The sequence below is a fragment of the Micrasema longulum genome, unplaced genomic scaffold (genome assembly GCF_059751315.1).
Source record: "Micrasema longulum isolate JH-2025_06_02 unplaced genomic scaffold, ASM5975131v1 h1tg001494l, whole genome shotgun sequence".
In the NCBI taxonomy this organism is placed as follows: domain Eukaryota; kingdom Metazoa; phylum Arthropoda; class Insecta; order Trichoptera; family Brachycentridae; genus Micrasema; species Micrasema longulum.
This window is the reverse complement of record NW_028278678.1, coordinates 117,242-127,086: the sequence shown is the minus strand read 5'-3', so window position 1 is coordinate 127,086 and position 9,845 is coordinate 117,242.

Below are 9,845 nucleotides of genomic sequence, written 5' to 3'. Positions count from 1 at the left end.
TCACTCGTAATAGGACTGGACTCAAAGTTAAGAGTAGTATCCAGATTCCGTGTAGTATCAACTATCAAGACCAAGGTCCCTTCATATTCAGTAACTTGACTGGAAATATAAAATTAGATAATTTTAGGAATATATAAGGATATTCTTTTCATATTTTTTATAATAAACTTTGTATTATTAATTTCAAATAGTGAAGGAATGCGCCGCATCCACAGTGTGTATGAGCGGAACGCGCCTGATACATGCATATACACATGCACATACATATACACATACCCACACGCACATACATACGTAATACCAACATATATATATACATACACACATACACATACACACCCTTACATACACATAAATATATTTTTTCAATTCGTTCTTGTCTACTAAGTGGAGTTTATTTTTTTTTGGTAAAAGATACCACCCAGCACAAACAACTTCTCGAAATATCTCAAAATTACTAAATTCGATTTGGCCACTTTACGTTTAATGCTCACAATAAACCTACGTAGGTAAAGAATATGGTGATAAAACAACTTTTTTTGACCCTAGTGTCCTTTGTCTCGACGTTAGTAATAACTAAAAATCAAAATAATTATTAAATAATAATAAAATAAAATAAATTGTTAAAAAATTTGCTTCGATTTTCAACTATTACTAATCATTATGATCAAACAAACGGGCTATAGACTTACCAAATAAGTAAACCAGTTCAGTATATCGTTCTTGTTTTAGAGATACTTAGTTTATTTATTGTATTTTACAAAGCAAACATATATTTAGTTCACTGAAACTTCTTTTTACAAGAGAGATAAGCTCCACACAATACCGTGGTATAAGTATACATGTATATTTATCAATGGTTATACTTGGTTTATTCACAGGGTTTTGAAATAAAATGGTCCAAAATTTAAGTTTTCTAAAAAATATGTTAATTTAACGATTCGTTATACATTAATATACCATTCGTTAATGGAATGCCCCACATCGTTATATAACTTACTTGGCGTATAATATTTATGATAATTAATAATTTTTGTTACAATTTTTTTAAGTATTTCGATGTCATGTTCATAGAATTATAAAAGTTCAGAAACTACGTGCGAGCATCAAACTGAAGCTAACTAAATTTCTCATAAATTAGTAGTTTGACGTTATGATTATGACCATTAGACCTATTATTCAAAAACATAGGCACTTTGAAGTTGATGTATACTTCATTACTGAGAAGCCAGTTAGAGTACAACTCTACAATATGGACTCCTTACTACAACTGTCACCAAAATTCTCTTGAAAGAGTACAAAAAAAATTCTCACGGTATATAAATTTTTAACTTAGAATCAGTCATGAATTTTAATTTTAAAAACATTAAATCTATTAAAACTTAACAATAGAAGAAAAATTATAGACCTTTTAAATTTATTCAAAATTGTAAATTCAATATGGGATTGCCCTGAACTATTATCTCTCATCAACTTCAGGGTGCCTGGAAGAATGACTAGACAGGTGCCACCGTTTTGTAGCAACAATTCATAGACAGTGTATACTTGTAATGCCGTATAAAATAAACTTCATGAACTCGGCAATGGTTATTCCCGCGTATCTGATATATTTAGTGTAGAGTTTGTTCCTATAGAACAAACTTTTTGAACTTTTTCAAAGATGGTGAATGGTAATTATATTTATTTATTCATGCATTCCATAATATATACAGTTTTTTATTCACTTTGCCCAGCTGTATGAAACAGTACTTATGATTTTTTGGTTGTATTACTGTAGAATGTTTTATTATTTTAACTTTCTACTGAATATGCTGTACAGTTTTTGGGTTTATTTTTTAATTATAAATCTTGTATATTTTTTTTATAATTCTTGGGTGTAAGGAAATTTATGTGTTTTAAAAAAATATATATATATATTAAGCCAAAAATGTTGGTAGTACAAATGTTTGTAAAAGGCAGATTTGCCGTTTACGTTAATAAAATAAAAATAAAATAAATTAGTTACTCTGTAGACGTCGCTTAGTACCCAATTGTCGATTTAAATTAAATTATGCCGTGTTGTGTCTTTCGTAAGTGGCAAAATACTGCGGGGATTAAGAGTGTAAAGAGTGGGATCACATTTCTTTTGTAAGTAGCGAATTCACAAATTTTTTTTTTTTTTTTTTCTTTCTGTTGACGCCCATGGGGCTTTTACACTATACATACTATATAATAAGAAAAAGTTACACATTAAACATAATTAACATTTTTTCAACTATAAAAAATTTTAAAAAATATTTTTAAAATTTTAAAATAAAGTTACATAGTTAACATAATACACTGTTAAGACATAATACATACATTATATTATGTTTATAAAATAAGGCATAGTAGGATTTAAATAAAACATAATTATTATTTTTTTATATTTTTTACACTGGTAAACTAAACTTTAAAGTGAAGTTATCCAAAATGTTGAAAACTGAAAAGGGTTTTATAAACAAAAAAATATAAAACATAACACGGGCTAACTTTTAAGCATACATAAATACGATCGAAGGTTTATTGACTAGACTCCGTCGCGTCGGTCGCCTGTAGTACTTTGATCTTGAATATGCTCAATGAGTAACGAAATATATCAACATCGCCATATTCATTACCAAGGCGATGGAGTCTAGCTATAGGTGAATTTATATAGTAGTTGTGCCCGCTGGACACCTCGACAAACACCGACTTATTTCGTGTGCGGCAGGAAGGTATTTTAATATTAACCAGTCGCGTTAAATCAGGGCTGTCCAGCGCGCCATTTACTATTTTATATAGGTTTACTAAATCGGTTAAGATTCTCCTATTCGAGAGAGTAGACAATTTTAAATTATTTGATAGGAAGTTGTAGTCGATTTGGTCAACAGGAATATTAAGTTTAAAATTTATAAAGCGAAAGAATTTATGTTGGACTTTTTCTAATTTTATGTTATGTATTTTATAGCAAGGTGACCAAATTATTGAATTATACTCTAAGTTACTCCGAAATAAGGCAACATATAAAGATTTAAGCGAATCGATGGAATTAAAATCCTTCACCTTTCTCAGCAAATATCCGAGACACTTCATTGCCTTGTTAGTAACCGCATCAATGTGTGGAGCAAATGACAATTTGTCATCGAACACTATACCTAAATCTTTTATTTCTGTAACTCTTACGAGATCTGTGTTATTTATATTATAAGAGAAGTTGATTGAAGTTCTATTACGGGTAAACGTAATAACACTGCACTTGTCAATATTAAGAAAGAGCTCATTTCTCTGACACCGTATATAGACTCGCCAGGTTTAATTGAAGAGATTCGCAGTCACTAACAGAAGCAATAGTCTTAGATAATTTCAGGTCATCAGCAAATAAAAGAATGTCCACTCCCTCGAATATCGATACAATATCATTAATGAAAAGCAAAAACAAAACAGGACCTAAATGAGATCCCTGAGGAACTCCACTAGATGCCTCAAACTGATACGACCCATAACCGAATACTTTGACTAAAATTTTCCTAGATGATAAGTAGCTTTTGAACCATTTTAAAATGTTTCCTGAGATTCCTAATAGTTTTAATTTGTGTACTAAAATCGCATGTGACACCTTATCAAAAGCTTTACTAAAGTCAGTATAGATCGTATCAGTTTGCCAGCGTTTCTCCATAGCTTCTATAAGCCGATGCTGATACAACATTAGATTTGTCGTTGTAGATCTTCCTGTAACAAATCCATGTTGTAATGGGGAGATAACATTTTTTATTTCTGGAGTAAACTTTATCAAAAAAATAGATTCTAATAGTTTAGGTATAGTTGACTGCATGCAGATGGGTCTATAATTAGCAATATCTGATTTATCACCCTTTTTAAAAATAGGTGTCAAGAAGCTGGCTATCCATCTTTCAGGAAAGATACCAGTTTTTATGGATAAATTAAAAAATTTAGTAAGTGGATCAGTCAAGGATGAACCACATTGGGTGAGGAAGAGGGGAGGAATATTATCTGGTCCAGAACCTTTGCTTGGATCCAATTTGCTTATCCATTTTTTAAATCGGCATTAATAAACAAACAGGTATTAAAATCAATCAAATTAGTACAAACAAAATCATGCAGTTCTAGATCAGTCTCCGAACTATATACACTGCTAAAGTAGTCGGCAAACATATTAACAACATCTTGTGGTGCGTCGGCCATAATACTGCCATAATACATTGTGGATGGAATTCCAGACTCTTTACAATTGAGAGTATTAGAAAATTTAAAAATTTGTTTAGGGTTGCTTAGGGCCTCTTGTTCAAATTTTTAAATACAATTACGATAACATGTTTTGGAGAGATTTTTAGCTTGAGTTCGCAGTTAAGTAAACTCATTGTAATCGTTAATATCTCGAGATTTTTTATAAGTAGCATGAGCAATTTTTTTGTTACGTACGACTTTGATAAGTTGGCTATTTAACCATTTAGGATACTCATTCAAAATAAACTTGGTTTTAGGAACATATGTTTCAATTGCTGTGTTAAGGATGGTATAAAATTGGTCAGTTTTAGTATCGATATTTGATTCCTGGTTTATAAAACTCCAGTCAATAGTCGAAAGAAATGAATTAATTGCTGGATAATCTGCTTTAAAAAAATTGGCCTTAATATAAGAAGTTTTGTACTTTTGAGTTATCGAGGTATTGAATCTAATAAATAAAGGTGGATGGTAAACATCAATAGGTAGAATATGGTCATTTGCAACTTCCACAGATATGTTGTCCGAGTTGGAAAACACGAGATCCAAGAGACGATTGAGGCTATTGTAAACATAATTGACTTGTCGAAGGTTCAAAAAATTTGATATTTCGATGATTTCGTTGGAGCCATGGTTGATGATATCGCCGGATTTGGTCTTGCTGTTCAAAGAATCCCACTGCACATTTGGCAAATTATAACCACCTGTGAGGACGATGGTTGCATCGGGGTATTTTCTACGAAGGTTTTCAGCTTCTAAGTAATGATCCCTGTAGATATTTGCATCTGACATAGGGGGAATGTATACACTTCCTATAATTATTTTCTCTTTTTTGGATGATATCATAACAAATAATTGTTCGATGTTTGTTTTAGTGCATTTTAATATGCGTTTCGAAAACATTGTATTAACTGCAATCAATACACCCCCTCCACGAGACCCGAGACACGAGACACTTTATTAAATAATTACATTATTTTCACGTCTATCAGATTGTCAAATAAAACAAGGAAGACATTTTTTTGTACTGTCAGGGTAGCCGACTTTTTTATCCGGCTTTCTATTAATAAACCTTGGTTTAACATTAAACTGTATTAATTTACTTAATTACTAACTTAATGAATATATAATGATTTTTTTGATCCGGGTTGTGGTCCCAAAGGTCCAAGGTTCGAATTCTACTCAACCACTACTTGATTTCCATTTTTCCAGCTCAAGTTATTTATGACTTATAGGAAATGGTTCGAAAATTTAAATAATTAAATAAATAATAATAACTCGAGCGTTTTTCTTTTTTTTATATGATAATACTAATTTAAGTAAATGATTTTTTTTTACGTTTGCCTAGTAAAATTTGTTTTAGTCCAGTCAGAAAAATATTTTTGGTGGTAAAAGATAACTTAACATTACACAAAATTATCCTATTCGGGCGTTATTATACATTACATTACGCAACCACTTCACGCATGCGCGCAGGCGGGATGTCAGACTTTTGGACACAGTGCGATGTATGCTAACATGATTCTACGCGCCTTCTGGCATATTATAATTCTATGATCATATTATATTTTAGAAAAAAATAAAGCACAATAAACAATTTCAATTTAAAAAAATCTCGAATTCTTTTTTAAACAAGGAACCTATCCAGCATTGTTCTATTTTGTGCTGTGTTGAACAGACCTCCAATTAAACATTTATTTTAAGGCCTATTTTCAGGTATGCTGTATTAACCTCATTTATTGTATTTTCAAGTTCTTCTCATCTTTGGAAAATATAAATATATCGTCGGTGAACCAGAGACTACAATGACTTCACTACAGATGATTTTACCACTTTCATCCCAGTCAAGATTCGGTTCTATACATCCATCAGAAAGGTTTCAGTTTTTTACTTCTTAAAAATCTACAGTACAAGAATGAAAGAAATACAGATGACTAAAAATATGCAGAATGGTAGATGTTACACAATGCGCGAAACAATCAGTGAAACCAGTCAATTCCTGGTCAAATCCCTGGGACTTCCGTATTCACTTCTGTTCGGTTAAAATATCTGTCACATAGCTTTGTGTCTGATGTCCAGACGGATGAAGTATACAGGTTTGTGTATGAAATAGAACCAACCTGGGTTTTCGGCTTAATTAACTCTTTGGTGAAAATCCTAAAAAAGTAATCGAATGGAGATAAGTCCATCTCGTAGTGTTTTAGCGCATTTGCCTACCATACTTGAGGTCCTAGATTCGATTCCTAGCCTGGTGGATGTGAAATATTGATTTAAAAGGTGGCTCTGCACTGCATATACTAGATGCTGTCTTGGGTTCTGGAAATATTTGGTTTTACGACCTCCGTATGCTGCCTTCACCGATCGGGTGTACTATTGTCGCTTATGCGGATCACGCTCTTTTGCTGCTGTCTGAAGATAAGCGAAAAGAATTAGTGTCGAGGGGCAATGTTGCCTTTGATAAGATTCTCTAGTGGGACGTAATAAATAGACTTCACCACACAAGACTATGGGTCTCGTGATTTATTAATGGCGGCCTCCGTGGTGTAGTGGTCAAGACGCTTGACTCACGCACGGAAGGTTCCGGGTTCGATTCCCGGTGAGAACACAAAAATTAAAATGTGATTTTTCTTAAGCCTGGGTGCTCTGTGATGTAATTCACCACTGTATTTAGGCCTCCTGGCCTGTTGTGGTGCAAAAGAATATGTAAATGTAAAAATATAATTAATTTTTATTTAAGAAGGTAAACATGAACAGAAAATACAAAAGGAAAAATAATGAAACCCACTAAACAACGAAACCGGCTTGTCAGCAGGTTTTTTATTATTCCTTTACAAAGAAAAAAGTTAGAGAAATGAGATAAATTTCAAAAGTAATATAAACATTATTGAGAACTAAAAGCATACGTATTTTTTACACAAAATTTATTTACAAACATTTAAATAGATGAAGGTTAACATTAAATAATAATCAATATAAATCCTTGTTACATATTAGCCATTTAATTATTTTTTTCTTAAAAATTTTGTCAACATTTTCTTTTAAGATTGGTTTATGAAAATATTAGTAATTGTATACTGAAGTGTTCTTTAGCCATACTTATTTACGAACCTCTGTACTGACACGGTTTCACGTCTGAAAGGGAATTTGAACAGGCATCAAAATGAACAATGAGAGTTTAAAATTATTTCGTTAAGTTAAATATCTGGGACTAATAATCGAAGATACCGATTAGTTCCTCTAACATGCAAAATCTATATCGTCTAAAGCAGCGGCTCTGTTGATGAGTAGAAAGACTACCTGAGGTCTTAAAAGTAACGCTGTCTGGGTTATTTTCAAAGCCACCTATGGGTTCACAACTGACATACGCAGCCCAAGTCTGGTGATATAAGGCTTAATTTTGAACTGTTAGTTGTGCAATTTTAAGTAGTCAGAGATTGCCTCTGCTGGAGATCACGGGGGCCTATAAAACTATTTCTCTAGCCTATTTTGATGGCTGAGCTTCTCACTAACTTGGAATTTAATCATAGGGTTGCAATGGGTATGCTGAAGAGAGATGAACCGGTTGAGTATTTTGGGAATACAGTTGATCGTAGAGACGAACCCCTGAAGGCGAATATTGAACGTATAACTGAGTTCATTATGAACGAATGGCAGAGACGTTAGTATTCTTCTACAAAAGGTTGATGGACTAATTTTTCTTACGTGTAACGTGAGAACAAGAGTTCAAAACAGGCATTGACATCTGAATCACCGTGTTGTACAAATGATTTCGGGACACGGAGAAAAACTCAATTATTTTGGTATTGTAAGCAATCTAAGTTGCTCTTGAGGTGCGTCAAGCCAAACAGCCGAACATGTGCTATGGCACTGTTTCTGGATTTTTCCCCCATTTAAGTGAAACTGATAGAAAGACCCGTGGTCATAGAATTAAGAATAGTCCAGAAACCGCATACGCACATCAAACAGAAGGCAACTCAACTACTCATAAATGAGTAGGTTTACGTTTTGACCCATTAATTTCATTGTAGACGTCGCTCAGTACGCAACTCCTGATTTGAATTAAACTATGCCGTGTTGTGTCCTTTTAAAGTTTAGAAATACTGCTAGGATCTTAAAGAAACAAGATGCAACTACATTTCATCTGTAATTTGCAAATAAATGCGTATATAACAGATACATTACTTAAAAATTGAATTACTTTTCTATCTCTCAGATTGTCGAAGAAACAAAGTGGAAATTTCGTTAGTGTTGCCAAGGTAGATTTTTTTTTACCCTACTGTGCTCATCTTATAAAAAAACTAATGAAAGTTAGACCTCGGATTAAACAACTCTGTGGGGGGCATTTAAACGACATTATCTTTAAAAGATCAAATATTATTTAATATGATATAAAAATATCAGTTTTATGTCAAATAAAATTTGTTTAAATTTTAAGTTCAAAGTTCATTAATTCTATTACTCTTATTAAATGACCCTTTACTTATCTACTCTGTTGTTTCAATCAACGTTTCCGCGTGCACAATAAAATTTTAGAGAAATTAACAGATTACTTTTTTTTACCTTACATTTGTGTTATGATTAATTTTTTTTCATCAAGCAACATTACCCGGCGACTTCAAGAATACGCGCGGTGAAAGTAGACTGGAGTGGAGGAATTATTGGACACAGTCCGATGTATTCAAATATGATGCTACGCTCCTTCTGGACTATTCTTAATTCTATGCCTGTGGTCTTTAAAATGGTTTTCAGATATGTAGATAAAGTACTTTCAGTTCATAATATCATCACACCTAGATTGGCACCTGGAGAGTGAGACTGATCAACGTACCTTCTATAAAACAAAAGTAATTCGGATACGCTGCAATTGAAGTGTGAATGCAGTAACCTATTCCCACCTGGTTTTATTTCCCGTATCCAGGCGGAATGAAGAGTAAAATTCTGTGTGTGAAGGACAACCAGAACTTTGGACAGGAGTAAAATCACGAAAGGGGAATTATTTGGAGGATTTTGTCTCCTCGTGGTATACTAGTTGGGGCAGTACATACCCTACCTGATATCGAGAGCTTTATTCTCGGCAGAGGACAGTGAAATATCTCGTCACTCAACTATTACCAGAAGCATAAGACTGATCATCTTACCTTCGTGTTTATTATAAATGGTCCCTGGTACGATATGATTGCAATACTAATTATTATTTTTATTTGCACCACAACAGGCCAGGAGGCCCAATTACAGTGGTGAATTACATCACATAACACCCAGGCTTGAGAAAAATCAGATTTAATTTTTGTATTCTCACCGGGAATCGAACCCGGAACCTTCCGTGTGTGAGTCAAGCGTCTTGACCACTACACCACGGAGACCGCTGCTGCTGCTGCTGGACTAATGCTGTACCCCATGCACTATAAGGTGCGGACAGTGGAATAATTAAAGATGATGGATTTCGTGAGGTGATAATTAATACGTATATTATGATGTACCCAGAACATGTCTATACACTTACTATTCATTTTCTCAAACTGAAGAGTTTGGGTAGGTATGAAGAAATTGCTTTAAGGAAATATGCCTCTATTTAATTATTCTTCGCAGGGCAGCGGTAAATA